The sequence below is a fragment of the Ictidomys tridecemlineatus genome, chromosome 7 (genome assembly GCF_052094955.1).
Source record: "Ictidomys tridecemlineatus isolate mIctTri1 chromosome 7, mIctTri1.hap1, whole genome shotgun sequence".
NCBI lineage: Eukaryota > Metazoa > Chordata > Mammalia > Rodentia > Sciuridae > Ictidomys > Ictidomys tridecemlineatus.
In genome coordinates, this window is record NC_135483.1 from 119,387,199 (window position 1) to 119,407,764 (window position 20,566).

At 34.2% G+C, this 20,566-nt stretch overlaps 1 protein-coding gene and 1 pseudogene across 3 annotated transcripts in view; both read left to right on the forward strand.

Annotated features, from left to right (window-relative positions):
- Acvr2a (activin A receptor type 2A) overlaps window positions 1-20,566 on the forward strand; it is a 77,481-nt gene that overhangs the window by 19,021 nt on the left and 37,894 nt on the right. The window lies entirely within an intron of this gene.
- Window positions 635-6,627, forward strand: LOC144365538 (small ribosomal subunit protein uS12 pseudogene; annotated as a pseudogene).

Here is a 20,566-nt window from a genome sequence, read left to right on the forward strand (position 1 = left end):
TAATGCTGTCTAGCACCAAATTATTGACTGACCGTCCTTCTTTTTCTTTCCTTTTTTTCTTTCGTTTGGTTGCCTTTAGGACTAGGTGAGAGATGCATTTTAGATTTTCCTTCATCTGGCCTTTTTCGATGCTTCTTTTTATTGTTTTTTCCTGAATTTAAGGATTGTGGTCCACCTGTGTATCATTGCATTTGTAGTGTTCAATACATATTTGTCAAATAAATTAATGGGAAAGAGTCTTCCTTTTTTCTCTCACAGTCCAGTTTCTTCAGATGGCTCTTTATCTATACCTGGCTCTACATCTATACCTTTTGTTCTCTCTTCAGCTTACTGTTAACCTGAAATAAGTGAAATAATTACCTCAAAGATTGATTTTCTAATTGGTTAAAAAATTGTTGTGTATCTGGTTATGACTTAACTTTTCTGTAAGTTTGATGTTATTGTCTGCCTGTTCCTTCTTGAAATTCTTTTGTACCTTAACTTCTTACTTTAGGCCCTCACCACCTTCATATTCATTCTTTTTGTGTTGCTGTTTGTTCAGAGTTTAATCCTTATGTAATTTTTACTCTGTATACCCTTTCTTGCTGAAGTAATTCCATCTCTTGTAATTTTTTTAAAGCTAAATGTAGATGTCCTGAGTTATGTCTCTGACTTTGATTTCCCTCTTGAGTTCCAGACTTCTTAGTTGTCTAGTAAGTATATTGACGTCTCCAACTATGAGGATAAATAAGACACTACCTTACTCTAGAGGATTCACAGCCTCATTGGAAGAGAATGATTGGTGAACTAGCGATTATATAGCACCTCATACATAGATTAGAATGCTTTGGGATTACAGAACAAGATGGCCCAGTTCTGTTTGGAGTGGATCATGTTATGTTTTCTTGTAGTGGTGCTTGGAGAAATCGTGAAGGATGACTAGGATTTCACCAGATGAATAAAGTAAGAAGAATAATTTTGTTTCTAACAAGTCTAGTGATTATGTTCCCTGGGGGTGAGACAGCTCAGTGTGGACAAGTTCCTTGATACCAGATGAAAGACAACCTCATCGGACTGAGAATTGTAAGCCAATGTCATGTTTGCAAAATTGTATAAAGAGTTAAATCCAGAGAGAGAGGAGTGACTGTGAAAACAAGAGAGTTAATAACATTTTCATTACTACTGATTCAAAGAGCCTATGTAAGGGAATGATTTAGATCAAAGCTCTCAAAGTTGCATGTGCTGGATTTGCCTTTTACTGTGATACCTGTTGTGTATTGCAGTAGTGGTCATGATAGATTAAAGTGATGATTTTCAGGCTTTAATATGTACACAAGACACCTGGAGATATTGCTAAAATGCAGGTTTTGATTTGATATGTCTGGAGTGGGGCCCAGGTTCTGCATTTCTAATAAGCTTGCAGTGTTGCTGTACTGTCTGTTTAGGGACTGTATTTTGAATAAAAAGAGATTAAAGGAGCCAAGAATGTCCAGACTAAGGCCAAAGAAACAACTTACATGAGTACATGAATAATTGTTACACTTTTGAGGGACTGGAATTAGTTCAGGAAGCTTAGATCATAAGGGATAAGTGGGTCATGAAGCATGTTGGAGGATGAGTCTGCAGAGGTTAAGTAGAGCCAGATTATGAAGGGCATGATGACTTGCTAAGGAATGTTAACTTCATGATGGAGGCTGTGGAGGGGCCATTTTCAGAAGTAGAATGTTTCATCAGATTAGTGCTTTAGAATAAAGAGATACATTATATTTTTATCAAGTTAAGTACTTGTGGCTAATCCTGACAGGGATTTCATATGAGTAGACTTATAGAGCTAAGCTGGGGAGAGGCATTTGAATATCCAGCCAGTATATGTATAGGCATGGAATCAAATAGGCAGAATGAAGAATGAAAAGAGAGTCAAAGTCCAAACTCAGGGGAATATGAACATTAACAGGGCAGAGGGGGAGGAGGACAAAGAAGACGAAGATGTATCCAGAAAACATAGATGAGGAAGTGGATTCTGGTGTGGTCCATTATTTTAAAGAAATATTGGTTGAGAAAGTTTGTGAAGAGATGGGGGGAACTCTTTCTTTCACTCGGCCCCGTGGCATCGACAAGATGGGCAAGTGTCGTGGTCTTCCTACTGCCAGGAAGCTCTGTAGTCACTGACAGGACCAAAAGTGGCATGATAAACAATACAAGAAGGCCCATTTGGGCAAGCCCTGAAGGCCAACCCTTTTGGAGGTGTTTCCCATGCAAAGGGAATTGTGCTGGAAAAAGTAGGGGTTGAAGCCAAACAGTCAAATTCTGCCATCAGGAAGTGTGTCAGGGTCCAGCTGATCAAGAATGGCAAGAAGGTCATGGCTTTTGTACCCAACGATAGTTGCCTGAACTTTATTGAGGAAAATGATGAAGTTCTAGTTGCTCGATTTGGTCGAAAAGGTCATGCTGTTGGTGACATTCCTGGAGTCCGCTTCAAAGTTATTAAAGTAGTCATGTCTCCCTTTTGGCCCTATACAAAGGCAAGAAGGAAAGACCAAGATCATAAATTTTGCTGATGAAAACATAGTAAGAAATTTTCATATTCCAATAAAAAAAAAGAGATTGGAGAAGAGGTAGGGTAAAAATGTTTATTTGCTTGAAGTATTGGTTCAGGAGAGTGCTTACAGAAAAGGGAAAATCAAAATTGGAGCCAGAAACTTGGCTATCATCTTCACTGTGTTCTTTTTACTGTTCTTTCAAATCTGTATAATTATGAAATCCTGTCAACTTGACCTTGTGTTTCTTATTTCTGTTTACTTGCTTCTCTATTCCCATCATCAGTGTGTTAGTTTCACCCTTACCATCCCTTGTTTGAAGTCTTGAATAGACCTTTTTGATCTTTTCCTCTTCTATTCCATAAACAAAACAAAGTAAGCCAAAAAAATCACCAGGGAAAAAGAAATCCTATCTTTCACAGTCTTTGATAGAAACCTTGGAGATTGTAGAAACTAAGGGATCTACAAATCTGACCCTGACACTCAGCTTTTTTTTAAAGTGTGCGCGCACGCGCGCGCGCGCGAGAGAGAGAGAGAGAGAGAGAGAGAGAGAGAGAGAGAGAGAGAGAGAGAGAGAATTTTTAAATATTTATTTATTTTTTTAGTTTTTGGCGGTCACAACATCTTTGTATGTGGTGCTGAGGATTGAACCCCGGCCGCACGAATGCCAGGCGAGCGCGCTACCACTTGAGCCACATCCCCAGCCTGACACTCAGCTTCTTAAAACTCCTCACTGACTTCTTGTCACCGACAAATGATGAAGGTCAAGCTTTTTAATATGATGTACAGCAGTAACCTAGGGATTTTTTTTCCACCTTCGTTTCCTGCCACATACTGCCAACCACTTTGATCTTTCAACACATTAATAAGACTTTATAATTTCTCTTCTCTCCTTTTCCTACATACTTGTTTTTGTTTTTTCCTCCATACTCCATCATTTTGTACGTCTTGCAATTTCCTTGGGGACCCTCTCCCCCGTTTCCTCTCTCCTGTACCCAGTTGTTAGGTGCTCCTTTCTGTGTTTCTATAATATCATATAATCACTTTCTATGTGATTGACATTTCTTCAGTTTTCACTGTTCATATTAGATCAATAGGAATTTTTCTAATTCATCTCTGTCCTTGTTGCCTGGCTTACTGATTGTGGAGTTGATGCTTAACTCATGTTTATTGAGATTTGAAGAGAGTAATGCATCTATGTTGTAGCTTGTGACTGTGCCTGAGAGGAATGGTTGGATTTCACCAAGTGGCCTTTGATGGGAAAAACATTCTATTTACTGTAGCTGGCAAATCACAAAGCATTGAGGCAGTAAGTGTGATAATATTTACAGTATGCTGAATACTCCTTTTAGACAGGAGAGAAGAGGTAGAAAATATAACAGGAGATATGGTTAGAAAAATAAGTTGAGTGAAGATGAATTGGAGTCTGGGATCTCATGCTTTAAGGTTTTTCTTCTTTCGCCGTAACAATGGGAAAATCTTTTTATTGTTAATCTGGGAAATAATACTAATTCTTGAATTTTGAGGAAAGGTTCTGTATCTTCTGGAATTATCAGATGTGGATAACCCTGTCTTGTTGTGTCACATTTTAATAATTTCTGTTTTTTATTAAGGTTTAATTACCTTCCTAAAATGGTACTGCCCTTTTTGAATATGTAAGTACTTTATATCATTGTGTTTTCATGTCCTCAGACCTTGATGACTTCTAGATTTTTTTTACTCAGAGATAATCATTTAACAAGGCATTTTACATTATTTTTCTTTTAATATAGAATGCCGTTAAAGAACTTTATAACATTGCTTCCTTTTGGTTTGATAACTTGTTGCTCAGAATTGCTTGGGGAAATCTGTAAATCTGCAAATTTTGCTGTGCATACGCTTACTTGTTCAGGTTATTTGTAAAAATGTTAAAATATTGATTTTACATCATTCATGAGGGGGAGTAACTCTTCATCCTTGCCTTTTGCTTATTTCCTTAAGCCAGCATCTAATTTGTGGTTGTAAGATCCCCAGTTGTATTTTGATATATTTAAATGTGATATTTTGAAATCATGGAAGTATATCCAGGGACTGAATATATTTGAGAAATAGACAAGTTATGTCAAAGAGGGGAATAGTATATAGAGTTAGCAGCCATACAAAAGGGATGTGTCTCTTATTGTGTTTCTGTAGAGAAAACAGAAAGCTGTGGCTTTGCTGTAGCTGAAGAGAGAATTCTATTAATAAATCAACAATAAATGTTACAATGTAGTTTATATATAAATGCTACTAGGTTGCATGAAAAACCAGTTGAATTGTAGTCAAGTAAGTAGGAAATCCAGGACAATGAAAAACATCAAGAGGCAAAATTATCTGGAAATTTCATGAAGAAAATGGGATTTCAGTGAACTTTGAAAGATGAGTTAAAATTTAGGTTGATGGAATGTGGTTGTGGGTGGTGTGTGGTGGGTTGCAGGTAGGGGCTTGAACTAAGATAGGGACAGCGAGAATGGTATACTTGCAGTGTAGGAATTAAAACTGGCACAGGAGATAAGGTTGAGAGGGTATGATTGAGAGGCTAAATTATTGCCACATTACTTATGTAGGGTCTTGAATGTCAGAGTAAATAGAGGGTAAGGGGTTTAGGGGTGTACAAGGTGGTATGTGGGGGTAGATATGAGAAGAGGTGTATGTGTGACTATATTCTCTTTCAGGCAAAAACATTTTAGTAGAGTATAAAATATAAGAAAATCTTAGATACTTAGAAATGCCCATTGTCCTACTCTCATGTAGCATAGCATCAAATTAAGCCTTGGCTTATTTTTTCTCCCTTTAATATTCTACTTGGTCATCCTGCCTTGTTATTTATTTAATAAAATATGTTAGTTTCAAATAACTCTGCCTATCTGCCCTTTTTGAATTAGTTCTTGAGTAAAGTTATACCTTTGCCAGAATGCCACATTTAACATGCCATTTCTGACTCTTGTTGTTAAAGCATTTATGTCTTGAGAGCAGATGTCACAGTTTGTACAAATCTTTGGCTTATCTAGTCCCCTGTGGGCTATTCACAAGGGAGTTGGCTCTAAATATTGGAGATTTATGCTTTAGCCATAACACCTGTAAGCCTGGTAACTGTACAGTGACTGTAAATACCATAATTATCATGACTCTGTTTTTACATTGCAAGAGCTGTTCACCCTGACTAATTTCATTCCTCCTATTTAATCCACTGACTATATCATGAAGGAGACCCCATATTTCCTTTTTCTCTTTTAATGAGTTTTTTTAATTGCTTCTCATTGTGGGCTGCTTTCTCCATATGTGCCATACCCTTTTCCTTCTTTGTACTTTATACTTTCTTTTTCTGCTTTCTACGTATAGCTAGAATCTTTTCCATATACTTGTGTGAAATCTTTTCTAACTGGTTCTTTTTATCCTTTTTGGTCTGTCTTCACATTTCTTTTATACTTTGTTTGCCAGTAAGCACACAAATTATTTTAAATAATTCCTATACTTTTGATATGTTTGTTTTTCAAAATGGATTTCAGATTTCTCTTAGGCAGAAAAAGGCTCTTTTCTTTTGGTGTGTTTCTATAATGTTTTGCCAACTTTGAGCATTTAGATATGGTTAATGTCTGAAGCTCAGTCTCCTCTCCTGAGCCCAGAGTGCTCACACAGCTCATGTATGGAGAGGTGCCTCACCTATGTTGAAAGTCCTCTGGTTCCAATACTTGTTGATTTTAATGATATTAAACAGTCCCTAGAAAGAAAGATATATATATATCTTTCCCTCTCTCTCTCTCTCTCTCTCTCTCTCTCTCTTTTTGGATTAGTTTTGAGTAAATAAAATGTCATCAAGTTAATACAGCATATTAATCAAATTGTTAAGTAATATTTATTCTGTGTTTACCTTCTACTAATCATTTTCTTTGCATTTTAATTCCTAGATTCTAAGGACTTGAAGGGTCATCAAGAAATAATTTAACTTGCTGTGCATTTTAAGTCAGGGTTTTAGTCAAATAAGAAAATTTATAGAATGTCTAGCATACGTGCCTCTGCATTTATGTATATGTCATGTGTCTAATTACAAATACATTTTTACAACAGATATATCAATATTTTTGAAGGAGAAAAAAAGCTGTGTTCTCTGTTGTGGGTAAGTCGCAGCAAGCAAAAGTATAGAACAGCTGCTCTTACATCTTCTGTCTTTTCAGTTTCAGTGGACTTGAGCAGATATGTATTTAAAAAATTGTTATATAAATATTCTGAGGCCTAAGTCACATCCTTGGCCATCTGGTAAGATTTTGTTTTAAAGCTTGCTGCCTGCTTTTGGGGGTCACTCATAGAGCTGCTTATATTGCCAGCATCTTGCCTTTCTTCATAGTGACACCTTATTGATCTTTCTGCTCATTCTCTTCTCATTTCTTTTTTCCATTTGCATTCCTTATGAGATGATTTTGTTTTTTCATGGTCTTTGACATGAGTAGGAGAGAGAATGATTTGAGTGGCTACTATAATAGGGACTTTTCTTTTTCCCCCTAAATATGATCCTAGGGATTGAACCCAGGGCCTTGTGCTTGCTAGGAAAGTGCTTTGCCACTGAGCTACATCCTCAGCCCTTTTAAAAATTTTGATTTTGATACAGGGTCTTTCTAAGTTGCTTCCCTTTCCCTAGACTTTTCAGCATCTGGGATTACAGGCATGTGCCACCACTCCTCAGCTGTATTATGGATTCTTACTTGTAAAGATTGCTCTCAGATACAGGTTATTTTTACCCAGCATAGCAGTAAACCTGCTTGTATACTTTCCATTTCCTCTTACAAATTAGCATTAAAAACATGGGTCCATGGTTTGGTATTTATGTATGCATTCTATTACAGTACAATTTTAAAGACTGATAACTGCCTTCTTACTAGCTCTCTACTTACTAGTTTTGTATCCATCAAAACAAATAATACATTATTTCTTCCATATTAAACATACAGGAGTGACTGGGGTTGTGGCTCAGTGGTAGAGCGCTCGCCTAGCATGTGCTAGGCCCTGGGTTTGATCCTCAGCACCACATAAAAATAAATAAATAAAATTGTGTCCTAAGAAAAACAGGAGTAAAGTCTCATTAGAAGTAAAACATGCCTTTATGATAAAAGTTTCTTAGGTCCTAATAGAAAGTTGATTTCATGAGTATTTAGCATGTTATGCAGTTGATTTAAAACCTTGGTAGCTTACATTGTATTATACTTTATATTATCAGAGTATTTCTGAACAGACACCTTTCTCTCTTGCTTCTTTTTCAGTCTGACAACAACAGACTGCCATGATTTTTCATCTGATGATTTGGTAAAACTGCCACTTCTACAAATTCATAAACATTGCAATTTTGGCTCATACAATTGAAGAAATATTGATTAGACCTCTTCCTTTGACAGGAATGCTACTGGATGACCATGGTAGGAGTCTGAGGTCACCCACCACTGTCCCTAGGTCATCTAGTAGAGCAAGGTCTGTGGCAGCTGCTGTTAAATGCATTCTTTCTGAAAATTATGATGATTTCCCCCATTACTAACATGTCTTCTAACTCCCAGCATCTTAGATATATTTGGTTTTATATATAAACATTTTAGTAATAGAAGTGATACTTACCTTTTAATAGTTCTTAGGATTTTCCTTTGTTAGAAATAACTATTGCCTTACCTTCTTGAAGGAACCTTTTTAAGTACATAGGAGAAAAAGCAATAATAAAAATTGCACAGAATAATTTCCAGGTACAGGACTATTTGTAGAGAAGGCAGAGTGGTTTATGTGCTTTGGAATAGCCCATTTGACACCTAACTTGTAGTTTCTCACTTTGGAGACATTCATAGTAGCTTCATTTCCAGGTGTGTTCCTTCAAATGCACACATACATTATTTGTGATGAAACATTGTTTTTTTATCAGATGAACTAATATAATTTTGAGGAGATGATTGAATATATAAGAGTGGGTATATTCTAAGAAGGCCTTATATTGCTATATGTATTATATTGATGGACTGCCAACCTTGCAATGATGGAGTGTCTAGAAAAGTACTGCACAAAAAATATAGTGCAAGCTACAAGTGTGAGCCACAAAAGGAAATTTTAGATTTCAAGTAGCTACATCAAAATATTTGAACCTGTAATCAGTATGAAAATTATTAATGAGAATTTTTTTGTACCAAGTCTTTGAAATCCAGCATGTATTTTACATTTAAACACATTTCAGTCCAAATTAGGCACATTTCTAATGTGTGATAACTCCATATGGCTAGTGGCCATTGTATTAGATTGCTCAAGTCTAGAGCATGCGATGAGGTGAAACTATGGTAATTAGAAAATTGATGAAGGCCAAAGATGAACACACATGAAACTCTTAGGACCTACCTCATGAAGGGAATTTTGTATGAAATTGTTTTGTATGCATATTGTTTTGGGAGAGAATCAAAAATTGGTATGAAACAGAGTTTTGGTAGATGATGATGAAATTGTCTGGAAGTTAAGAATAGTAGAAATTCAAAAGGTTTCAGGAAAATAGAAAATGGCAGAACTTGACAATTACCAGTTTATTTTAAGATGACCAGAGTAACTGTTTATCATTTTAAGAAAAACATCTTTTCCTACTAAGGGCTTTTTATCCTAGGCTGTGTCGTCATTACAAAGTTTGAAGGAGAAAGGTAGTCATTCATAATGACACCCCAGAGAAACTATTGAGATCAGCAGATAAAATTCATTGCAGAGGCATAATGTGGGTAGCAAGGAGGCAGAGAGAATGATTTACACTAATACAGTAGAGAGGAAGAGTCTGAGGTAAATGATTGATTTTTATGGAGTAAAAACCGGACAAAGTTCTTGGTGACCTAAGAGCAAATGAAAGCTCATGCAGAATATGGTATCATAATTTATTGCTCAGGCAGTGACTAAGAGGGCCTTGTGTAGAGTCATTGGCCATAGAATATAAATGTAGTTAAGACCTGACTGGACCACTTAACTTTGGTTTCATTGACAAGTTACAACCACTCAAGCCTCAATTTCTTCATCCAAAAAAATGGGCAGAAATAATATCTACTTCATAGAATTGTATGGATTAAATTGTATGAATTAAATACAGAATCTGCATGTAGTGACCTTGACTAGTATGACAGATTTCCTGTTATTATTTTTAGTTGGGGACATCAGAGGGGAGAAAAGAGTGACTATCATGTATTTTTGGAATGTATGTTCACACTGTCTCTCCCCTTAAAGCAGTTTTTAAGAAGAGGAAGGCCCCCATCTACAGGGAAAAAAACCCTGTTTGAGTAGTTAGGATAATCCGTTTTGTTTCATAATTTCCTTTGATTTTCTGACATTTTCTGTAGCACCTTTCAGATCACATTATATATTTTTCCTACAAGAAATCTTTGTCCTCCAGTATATTGGTATGATCATTGAGTATCTCAAAAATATCCAAGGAAACCATGTCATTGTTACTCAGGAAATACCATTGTACTTGAGTGTTTCTCTTGCAATTTTTTCTCTGTTGAATGGAGTAATAAACACTTTATTTAAGGGGGCAACAGTTTTCAAGATTTGGTGAAACCTCTTGATCAGTAATTGATGAACATTGTTTTACACATAAATTATATGAAGAAAGTACTTTCTAAATCTCATTTTGTGAGTTGTGTTGATAATAAAAATGAGAAGTCTGGGATTGAGTATGTGGACCTAATCACCTTATCTCTCTAGGACATAGTTGGGATTGTTTTTCAAACTGTGATTTGAGGACCTTTCATTATTAGAATTACTTTTGAGTACTAGATAAAAATGCAGATTCTTAGGCTACATGTTTGACCTACTGAATCAATCTAATGGTAGAGCCAAGAATGCTTTATTTCTCACTCAACTGTAGCTGTTGTACATCATATGCATTTGGAGAACCACTGGAAAGGATGGCTCTTAAGATCTGGTTTGGTTCAAGCAAGCATCTACTCATATTATTATTGGATTAGGAGTTGTGTAGGAATGATGGTATCTATTTCTGTTAACACTGTAGGATTGTTGTAAGGATCAACAATCCTTACAACAAGGATTTAAATTTTAGACTTCTGTAGATTAAAATCTAAGTGGTAGTGACTTATTAATAATGGTTTCTGTACTAGTTGAGTTTTGGTGAATCTTAGTTCTTATTAAATAGCTTTTGGTACATGATTGCAGTCCACAAAATTATGTGTTTTTAAATATCCCTATCCCCTTTTTAAATTTTTTTTTTGTTTTATTAGTTGCATAGAAGCTAAGTAGAATTATAGATATTCAAATTAGATGAATACAGTCTCCCTCTCTATCCGTGGGTTTTGCCTCTGTGGATTTAACCAAACACAGATTGAAATGTATGTTTTTGTTTTTTTAATTGCTTCTGTACTAAACATTTGCAGACTTTTTCCCTTTGTCATTTCCTAAACAGTCCAGTATAACGACTATTTAAATGGCATTTGCATTATATTAGGTATGTTAAGTAACCTAGAGGAGATTTAAAGTATGCAGGGGAATATGTGTTGGTTATATGAAAATACTATATCACTTTAAATAAGGGAGTTGAGAATCTCTGGATTTTGTTATCTTCATGGGGTTCTGAGGTTTTTTTTTTTTTTTTGGTACCAGGGATTGAACCCAGGGGTGCTTAACCACCAAGCAATACTCCTAGCCCTGTTTTATATTTTTATTAGAGACAGGGTCTTACTGAGTTGCTTAGGACCTCGCTACATTGCTGAGTCTGGATTTGAACTCATGATCCTCCTGCTTCAGCCTCTGGAGCCACTGGGATTACAGACATTTGACACCGAGCCCGGCTCTTTGTGACTCTTAATTGTTTAAAGGAGGTTATCCAGATTTAGGATTATTTATAATCTATGTTTAATAACTCTTCTCTATCAATTAACCTCTTCTGCCCTCAACAAATAAACAAAAACACCAACACAGAACAAAAAGCCACTCCATCATGACTGTACTTTTTGGAGATAAAATATCCTCTATTTTCTCCATTTTCAGAGAGTACAGACTGTTATTGAGCATTAGTTACAGTGTTTCATACTTATAAATTTTCTTATTTAATTCCTATACATAGTTAATAGAACCCCTTTTTATTTCTCTCTGGATATGAAAAAAGTAACTTATTAAATATGTAGAGCCTCAGCTAAACAGCATTATATTAGAGAATTGGATTTGTGGATCTGGAATGGGCTCAGAATTCAACTTTTTGGCTGAATATTTTTATGAAGGTTGTGCAGGGCCCACACATTGAGAAACATTGTTCTTGTTTCTTGATGCCTCCAGAGACACAAATTATAGGTACTGACTTTAATGTAAGTTGGAGATAATATAATTTTAGCTTGAACATTTAAGTGTTGGACATTACAACGCCATGTGTGTTCATGTGTATTTTCCACGGGAACTCAAGATGATATTTATAGAGATGTCAAATGAAGGGACAAACCCACTATCTGTAGGTCATACCTGATAAGAAATTGGTTTGATAAAACTCATTTTATTTGTTTATATCACTGTTCTTCCTTTCCTCAGGTAGGTATATACCATAAATTTCTTATGTGTGTTTAAAAAATTATAATATTAAAGACTGAGCTCTTAGACTGGCATTTAAGTATATAATTCTCATTAGCCTATCACTGTCCTTGTCTTTATCAGACTTACAAGGTTTTAAATACCTGTAGGTATGTAAGTTCCTGTGGGCTTTTATTGCAGTTGTTCCCGCTTCTTCTTTTGTCTTTAAAAAGTAAAAGTGTTCTTCACTGGAAACTGGAGCAGGTAGATGGATGTAAATGATAAATGGGAAGAGGGTGTGTGAATTCCATCAGGAATTGGTTTTCAGATTTAGTAAAGACTGTGGATTAGAATTGTTGACCCTTGACGAATCCTCTAGCCAGCTGCTTAACTGAGAACAATTCTGATGGATACAGTTGTTCTTTCAACTTCATTTTTGTCGGCTTCTGTCTTTTGCTCCTGTCCCTTTCCCATCTCCTCAGCACACACATGCATCCTTGAGTACGAAAAAAAATAAAAGAGTATTATTATTTAAAGCTGCTGTCTGTGTTTCAAAATTATTTTGTTTTCTCTAACATATATCTTTATCTCAGGCTTCCATTCTGAGGGCAGACCTGAACTAAAAATATTGGCCAGCCATGGCCTTACTTAGTTTCTAGCATTCAAAGTAGTTTTTGACTTCCAATAAAGTACATTATCACTTGAACTTCTTTGAGTCTTATTTTAGTTTCTTTCAGTGGTCTAGAAATATGACTTTTTTTGCTTCCTTTAAATGTTTCCAAATAAAGATTGAGAACAGCCCCCAATAATTATTAAAGTTTCTTTTTAAGAGAATGATGGATATAAACATTTCTGTGTAGAAGAAATGGTGGAATGGCATTCAAGATAGGCTAACAAAAGTTACAGAATTCTTTTCAGGACATTTATTTAAAACATAAGGCACAAGTACTAAAACTGAAACAATATAGGAGAGATTAGCAAGACCTCTGGGCAAAGGTGACATGTAAATTCACAAGGAATATAGACAAGGCTGTATTGGGTTTTTATTCACTGTGGGTTTAAAAGTGAATGGTTTAACTTTATTTGCCATTCTTCAGTTTACTTTAATACCATTGTCATAGGTTAATTGTAGTTTGTAATATTAAGTAAAAAGTTGTGTTTATTTTGTCCTTGCTACTTTTTGTTTATGATATCTAGAGAAGATAGTAATCTAAAACAACTTTAGTAATTATTGAAAGGTCTTTAAAATGGGCAGATATTACTTTTATTAATATATATTTTTTTTACTTTTTTATTAAGCAGGAATTCAGAATTGTGAACTAGATTCAGGTATTCATTTGATGTAGAATGTAAATCTGAAGTTTCTGGTTGATTTTCTCCAGATTTTCTGTGAAAGGGTGCATGTTCATGTTATTCTGACTAAAGGAATAGTCTTGCTTTCTTTCTCTCTCGCTTTTCTTTAAGAGAAAGATTTATATTTAAAGGCTTTCCCTTGTCCCTTATAAATTAAATAGCAAGTTAGTTAGCTTTCTTTTTTTAAGGGAGAGGTAATATTATACAACTATCAGAAATTTAACTGATTTTAAGTGTTTTAAAGATGTAAGTAGTTTCACGGGAGTGGAGAAGATGATAACATGTATTTTGAAAACTTAAAATGCAATTAAATTGTGTTTTTAGTAGTTTTAAGAAACTAAATTAGAGATGATGTTTTGCATTTTTTTGGTGAACTTTTTTCAAATTTGACTTGGTTTCTTTTGTGCTGCTATAATAGAATACATGAGACAGAGTCATTTATAAATGATGTGATGTATTGCTTTATAGTTCTGGAGGCTGGGAAGTTCAAGCTCAAGGTCCCAACATCTGGTGTAGGCCTTCTTACTGTATCCTTACATGGTACCAGGGCAAGAGGAAGCACCTGCTCCTAAAAGCTGTTTTTATAACAACATTAAAACCATGGTCTAAACACCTCTCATTAGACCCCACCTCCCAGTACCTTTTATTGGCAATTGTAAATTCAGACAGAAGTTTTAGAGTGATAAACATTCAAATCGTAGCAAACTTTTTCAAGCACTTTCTCAATGTTTTTACTTCCTTCCATTATCTCACCCATTAAAAGGGATTCTACTGTCTTGTATAACTAAAAAGAACCAATAAAAATAAATAAACAAATAATTTTGGATTTGAAACACAAGGAGGGGGAGGAGATTTGAGGATGATGGAAGAGTGGTAGAATGTATCACCTGAGAGTTTGATATTTAAAGAAGTTCATTTGTCTGGTAGGAATTGAGGCTCAAGAGGAGCCAGACATTTAAAGTTCTTATATTTGCTAAAGATTTTTTATCTTAAGGCAAGTGTGGCAGGCAGCCATTAAATGAATGGCTCTAAGTTGGGGGAGTGGCTTGATATTTTTTGTTTTAACCTTAATAAAGGAATTGTGTGGTTTATGCATGAAGAACTGATATAGGACAAAGTAGAAGCTAGGAAATCAGGTAAAAAGAGTATTGCTTATAGCTCAGGCAGAGATAATGATGACTTGCAGTAATAACTTTCTTCAGTGACACTTCCTTTAAAAATCCTGGTTTAGATTTTCTAATTCTGTTGTTTATGATTTATATATTTAACTTGAATTTATTTTATTTTTAGCTTTATAATTTTTTAGAAAATTTGAGCTAGTTAATATTTCCTTTATCATATTTCAAACCTTTCTGTGTCTTTGTGGACAAATTAGACTTTAGGGCAAGTTTTGGATAGTGTTAAGTTTTTGTAAAGTTTAAAAACAGCCCAGAGCAGCCAAATAGGGAAGGTGATACCTCTAAGCTGTGTGTTAACATAGAAAGAAAAGGCACCAAAAGACCTAAAATGTATTTGTAATCATACAGAAACAAATTAATGAGTCTTCAATAGGAAAGAAATTATGTAGCACAAATGTAATAAACAAGAATTTTAGTTTTCTTTTTTGATACTAGAAATTCTCTTCTTTGTAAGTTGAAGCAACACAGTTATACATATGAAAAAAGCTGGTGATTAAAAAAAATAAGCTTAGCTAAGTGATTCGCATCCATCTGTTATTTAGTGTCGTAGTGAGTTATCGGCTTACGTCTTTTTACTTTAAAATAACTACTGTGTTGCTATTAAAAGCTACTTTAAACAAATATTATTATTATTCTTCAAGCTCTCCTTTAAACTTCCAGATATTGCTTTGATGAGAGTGTTTATGGTGGCTGTCATGCTGTGTCCCCCGCCCCCCACTTTTCTCGCTCTTGACACTGCTGATTGATTTTTCAAGGGTTATGTTTCACATTACTTTCATAGAAAGCATAAATGATAGAAATATTATGTGTTTGGGTACTTCATCTGTCTACTAGGAGCTCTGTTGTGATTTTAAGAATCTACCTTTCATCTTTTCCCCCCCCTAAATTTATGCTCAGTTTTGGCTTTTGTACATTTTTAAAAAATAGCCTATTAATCTGATGGGATTATTGGCCTCCAGCTACAGTCCTCATGATTCCCTTTCCTTGCCCGCAAATGAATATCTAATATCAGAAATATCTTTTGTAAAATCTTAATAAAACTTGTATTTACTTATTCCTGTTTTGGTATAAAGCATCTTTTGAATGTATGCCAGAAGACTACATAGAACTATTTTAATCTTAAGACTTCGGCATTTATAAATATATCCCATGTTTTGCAGCTATAGGCAGAAAGCACTTTATTTTGTGCTTTTTCTTTGAAGATATCTAACTTATCCTGGGCAATATATATCTTTTATGACAGTGTAAATATCAGGAAAAGAGTTAGCAACAGGGAAACATAGGATAAACATGTTTGGAAGCAAGCTTTTTTTTTTTTTTGGAAGTTGGATAAACATTTAGAAATGTACCTAGTAAAGGAAAGGGACTAGGAGTTGTGAGAAAAGAAAGGAAAGGAGAAATACTGGGGAATGATATTGACCAAAGTGTATTGTTATGTTCATGTATAAATATATAGTAATGAATCTCACCATTATATAATTATGCATTAATAAAAATATAGGAAAAAAAGAAATGCAGCCATCCAACTTAATAAGCCTTTTCATTTTTATATATTACTTTTATATGCTCAGGGAGACTAAATATGGGACTGTGGTAAGCAAAAACTTGATCTCTGTACTCTAATTTGCTAATCCTTTTGATGATACCTATGACATGCATATTATAGACCATTGTTTTTTATTGATTGGTTAGTATGGCTTCATGAGTTTCATTCCATTTCCAACACAGTTTACTTATTGTTTTCTGATCAATCTTTAAAATGCAATTTTATGTTTTTATTGTCTTTCAAGACATTTTTTCCTTTAGTGTACCATATCCGGTACTAAAGAATATGAAATGCTTCCATCCAGTGAGGGCAAACACTGTTCACAACCTTGACTATAGTTTCATCTTCTCTGCCTATATTTACTTTAGTTCTGTCTCTATTTAGTAGTCATGCTCTAGTCCCATTTCCTCCATAAATCCTTTTAATTTTCATTCTTTTTTTTTGTTATGAACGATTGAACTCAGGGATGCTTAACCATTTAGGTACACCTATTTATTTTATTTTTTTAAATTTTGAGACAGTGTCTCCCTAAGTTGCTTAGGGCCTCATTAAGTTTCTGAGGCTGACTTTCAACTTGTAATCCTCCTGTATTAGCCTCCTAAGCCACTGGGATTACAGGTGGGTGCCATCACACCTGGCTATACAGCCTTTTCTAATTCTTCTAGGTCTTTGTGAATTGATTTAGTGCACATTTATTGAGTGTCTATATGGTGTTAGCCACTGATGATACAGAGGTGGTGATTGTACTTGTTTTAGAAACTCTAATGGGGATCCTAGGTTATCATTTCCAAATTCCTACTACATTTATCTAGCCCTTATCTTGGTGATTTTATTTATGGAACAAGTGTATGATCAGTTCTTTTATCTGCATACATCCAGTGTAAAGCAGTTTTCTCTAAAAATTTATTCCTTAAAATAAGATGTTTTATAGTTTAGTTTTTACAAGATTTTTTATATTCTGAAACTTCTGTTATTTTATTTTTAACAGAACTAAAGGATAAATAACCCTTATTCTAAATGTTTGGGACCTAGAATTGTGGAGTATTTTCTCATATATAATGAGATATTTTAGTGATGGGACCCTGGGATCCTGGGACCCAAAAATTCATTTTAGTTTTGTATACATCTTATATACATATCCTGAAGGTTTTTGTTTGTTTGTTTTAAACAGTATCTTTAATGCACCTTGTTTTGACTGTGAGATGTCAATGTGTAGCATCATGTTGCTGTTAAAAAGTTTCAGATTTTGGAGCATTTTGTGTTTTAGATATTTGGATTAGGATGCTTAACATGTTAATAATGGAAATTACACCATGTACGTATAGAAGTATTAAAAAACTAACTGCCTTAGTATTATGTGAATGAATATTTTTGTCTTAAAAGATATTTTTATTGAGAATATTATATATGACTTATAAAATGTATTGCTTTTCAAAACAACTTAAATGGAAGTGAAGATTATGCCTTTTAGGATACTTTTGATGACTCAAAAAGAAAGTAATAAGACACTCGTTGAAGATACAGGTAAAGTTTGAATGTAATTGTTTTATTAAATTTGTGTTTGTGATTTAAAACATAAGGCTAAATTAATAAATTCAGTATACATTAAACTGTATCAAGTAAACAAAAAATTTGTATATTTTAAGTTAGTCAAGATAAAAAAAATCTTCTTGGGGAAAATTAGGGATCCTTCATATTGAGAGCTGCCTGATTAGAAGATATTTTGGATTAAAAAACATTCACTGTGATCTCTCTTCCATAGTTGATTCTTTGAACATGTAGTCTGTCCATAAAGTGGCAAGAGTACTGATATGTGAAAGGGAAATAAGAATTGTTTTTTGAGTTGAATTTATTATATTTGAAATTTCATTAACCCTTCCTAGAAGACTTGAGTTGCTTATAGGAAGCACAAATTTAGGGTAGGTCTTCAGTGGCGTACTTCTTTATTCATAGTTATAGTTTCAGACAATATTATATCATCACCTTGTATCTTCTGTCTAAAGAAAAGAAATGTCAGTATAACTCATATATTCCCCAGTTCTTAAACTGGACATATGTTTTTTTTTATTGACTCATTTTAGTTGATAAACAAAATGATATACATTTGGCATGTACAACATGTTTTGAAATATGTGTACATTATGAAATGGTTAAATGATGCTTATGTACATATGCATTGCCTTACATACTTACATTTTGTGGTGAGAATGCTTAAAATCTAATCCCCCAAAGCATTCTGATATGTAAAAGTACATATATAAATAGCTGATTAAAAACATTGAATAAGTATAAAACAATTTATGTTGGATCAGTTATTGAGCACTTTAGGAAAAGAAAGAGTCCTGATTAAAAGAGTTAGGATTTTGATATGTATATCTTAAGAAAACTTGAAAACTGTCACATACATGAAATTTTGCCTGGGTGGCTTTCTGAAAGAGCTGGACTTTCAGGAATTACTAGAATAACATTATATAGTGAGGGGGAGGGCATTCAAGATGTATTTGCTTCAGATCCAGTTGTTCCAGCACCCGTTTTTGAAAAGCTACCCTTCCTCCATTGAATTGCTTTGTCCATTTTGCAAAAATTAATTGAACATATTTGTGTGGATCTATTTCTGGTGTCTTATCTGCTCCACTGATCTATGTGTGTTTTCGTCTTTCTATACTTCATTTGTCTTGATTTACTACAGTTAAGCCTTAAGGGGTGTTGTAAATCTTAACATTGTGAAAGTGGAGAGTGATTTCTCCCACTTTAGTCTTCTTTTCCAAAAAAATTTAAAGGAAGCTTGTTTAATGCAAAGAAATTTGCTGAATTTTGGTATGAATTGCACTAAAACTGTATGTAAGTTTAGGGAGAACTGACATCTTTATTAGTCTTAGTTCCATGACATGAACATAGTATGTCTCTTCAGCTGTTTAGGTCTTTGGTTCATCAGCATAATTTTCATCATAGGGATCTTATGTATGATATGTTTGTTAGGTTATAGCTTCAAATTGTAACTGGTATTGCATTTTTAATTTCCACTTTGTTGTCAGCATATTGAAATGCAGTTGATTTTAGTTTATTGATCTTGTGTCCTGTGACCTGACTGAACTCATTTATCCTAGGAAATTATTTTTTAAGGTATCTTGTGATTTTCTATATAAATAGTAACATCATCTGAAAATAGACACAATTTTATTCTTCTTTCTCAGCCAATATCCCCTTAATTTCCTTTTCTTACCTTATTGCATTAGCCAGAACTTTTGAGTACCATTTTAATTAAGAGGGATAAGAGTGGCTATTACTACTTTGTTTCCTAAGCATTTGGTCTTTCACCATTAAGTATGATGTCAACTGTAGGTTTTTTAGTATAATATTCTTTTATGATACTGAGGCAGTTCCTCTCTATTCCTAGGGACTAAGTTTTGTTTTTTATTAATCATTAATGGGTGTTGCTTTTTCTGTATCAATTGATAAAACCGTGGGGTTTTCCTCTTTTAGCCTGTTGATTTGGTAGATTGCATTGACTGATTTTTGAACGCTGAATCAATCAACCTTGTATACCTGGATTAAACCAGGTTGTGATGTAGTTTTCACTTTTAAAAATATGTTGTTAGATTCCACTTATTAAAATTATGTGGAGAACTGATTCATCTAAGCTGATAAGAGATATTGGTGTGTTTTTTCCTTTCTGCGTTTTTTTTTTTTTTTGTATCAAGGTAAAACTGGCCCCATCAATGAATAAATGCCTTTACTTCTGTGTTTTGGAAGAAATTGTGTAAAATTGATGAACTGTATTTTAATATTTTATGTTTTTTAAGAAACAAAACTTGAATTGTTCTCAGATGCAGTTGCTTCAGGTGAAATTTTTTCTTTCTTTTTTTTTTTGCAAAGGAAAAACATTTCAGGTTAAACATTAATTCTTTTTTAATATTTATTTTTTAGTTTTAAGTGGGCACAATATCTTTATTTTATTTTTATGTGGTGCTGAGGATCAAACCGAGTACCTCATGCGTGTTAGGTGAGCATTCTACCACTGAGCCACTACCCCAGCCCTGAACATTAATTCTTCAAGGTTATTTTATGGCCCAGTAATCTACCAAATATCAAATTCTGTGTATTGACCCCCCTGCCCCCATACTCCAAACACACGCTCACATGTATGTATATTTTAATGGTAGGACGAATGCAACAGTTAGTATTAGTCTTCAGTGCATAACCAGTATTTTTAATATATAAATGTTATCTAAATTAAATCTGATGCTGGATCCACCTGACTAAATTTTCTGTAATAAGATGGAGTGTGAATTATGGATCTGGAAAATAATTTGGAAATTGAATTGAGGGATTTGCTAGCATGTTCAAGGCAGCAGTTTGTGAACTAGTCTGCAAGTACAGGCCAAAGCCTATTAAGCCAATGGATCTTAACTTGGAATGAACATTAGAAAAAAAGAACACAAACTGAA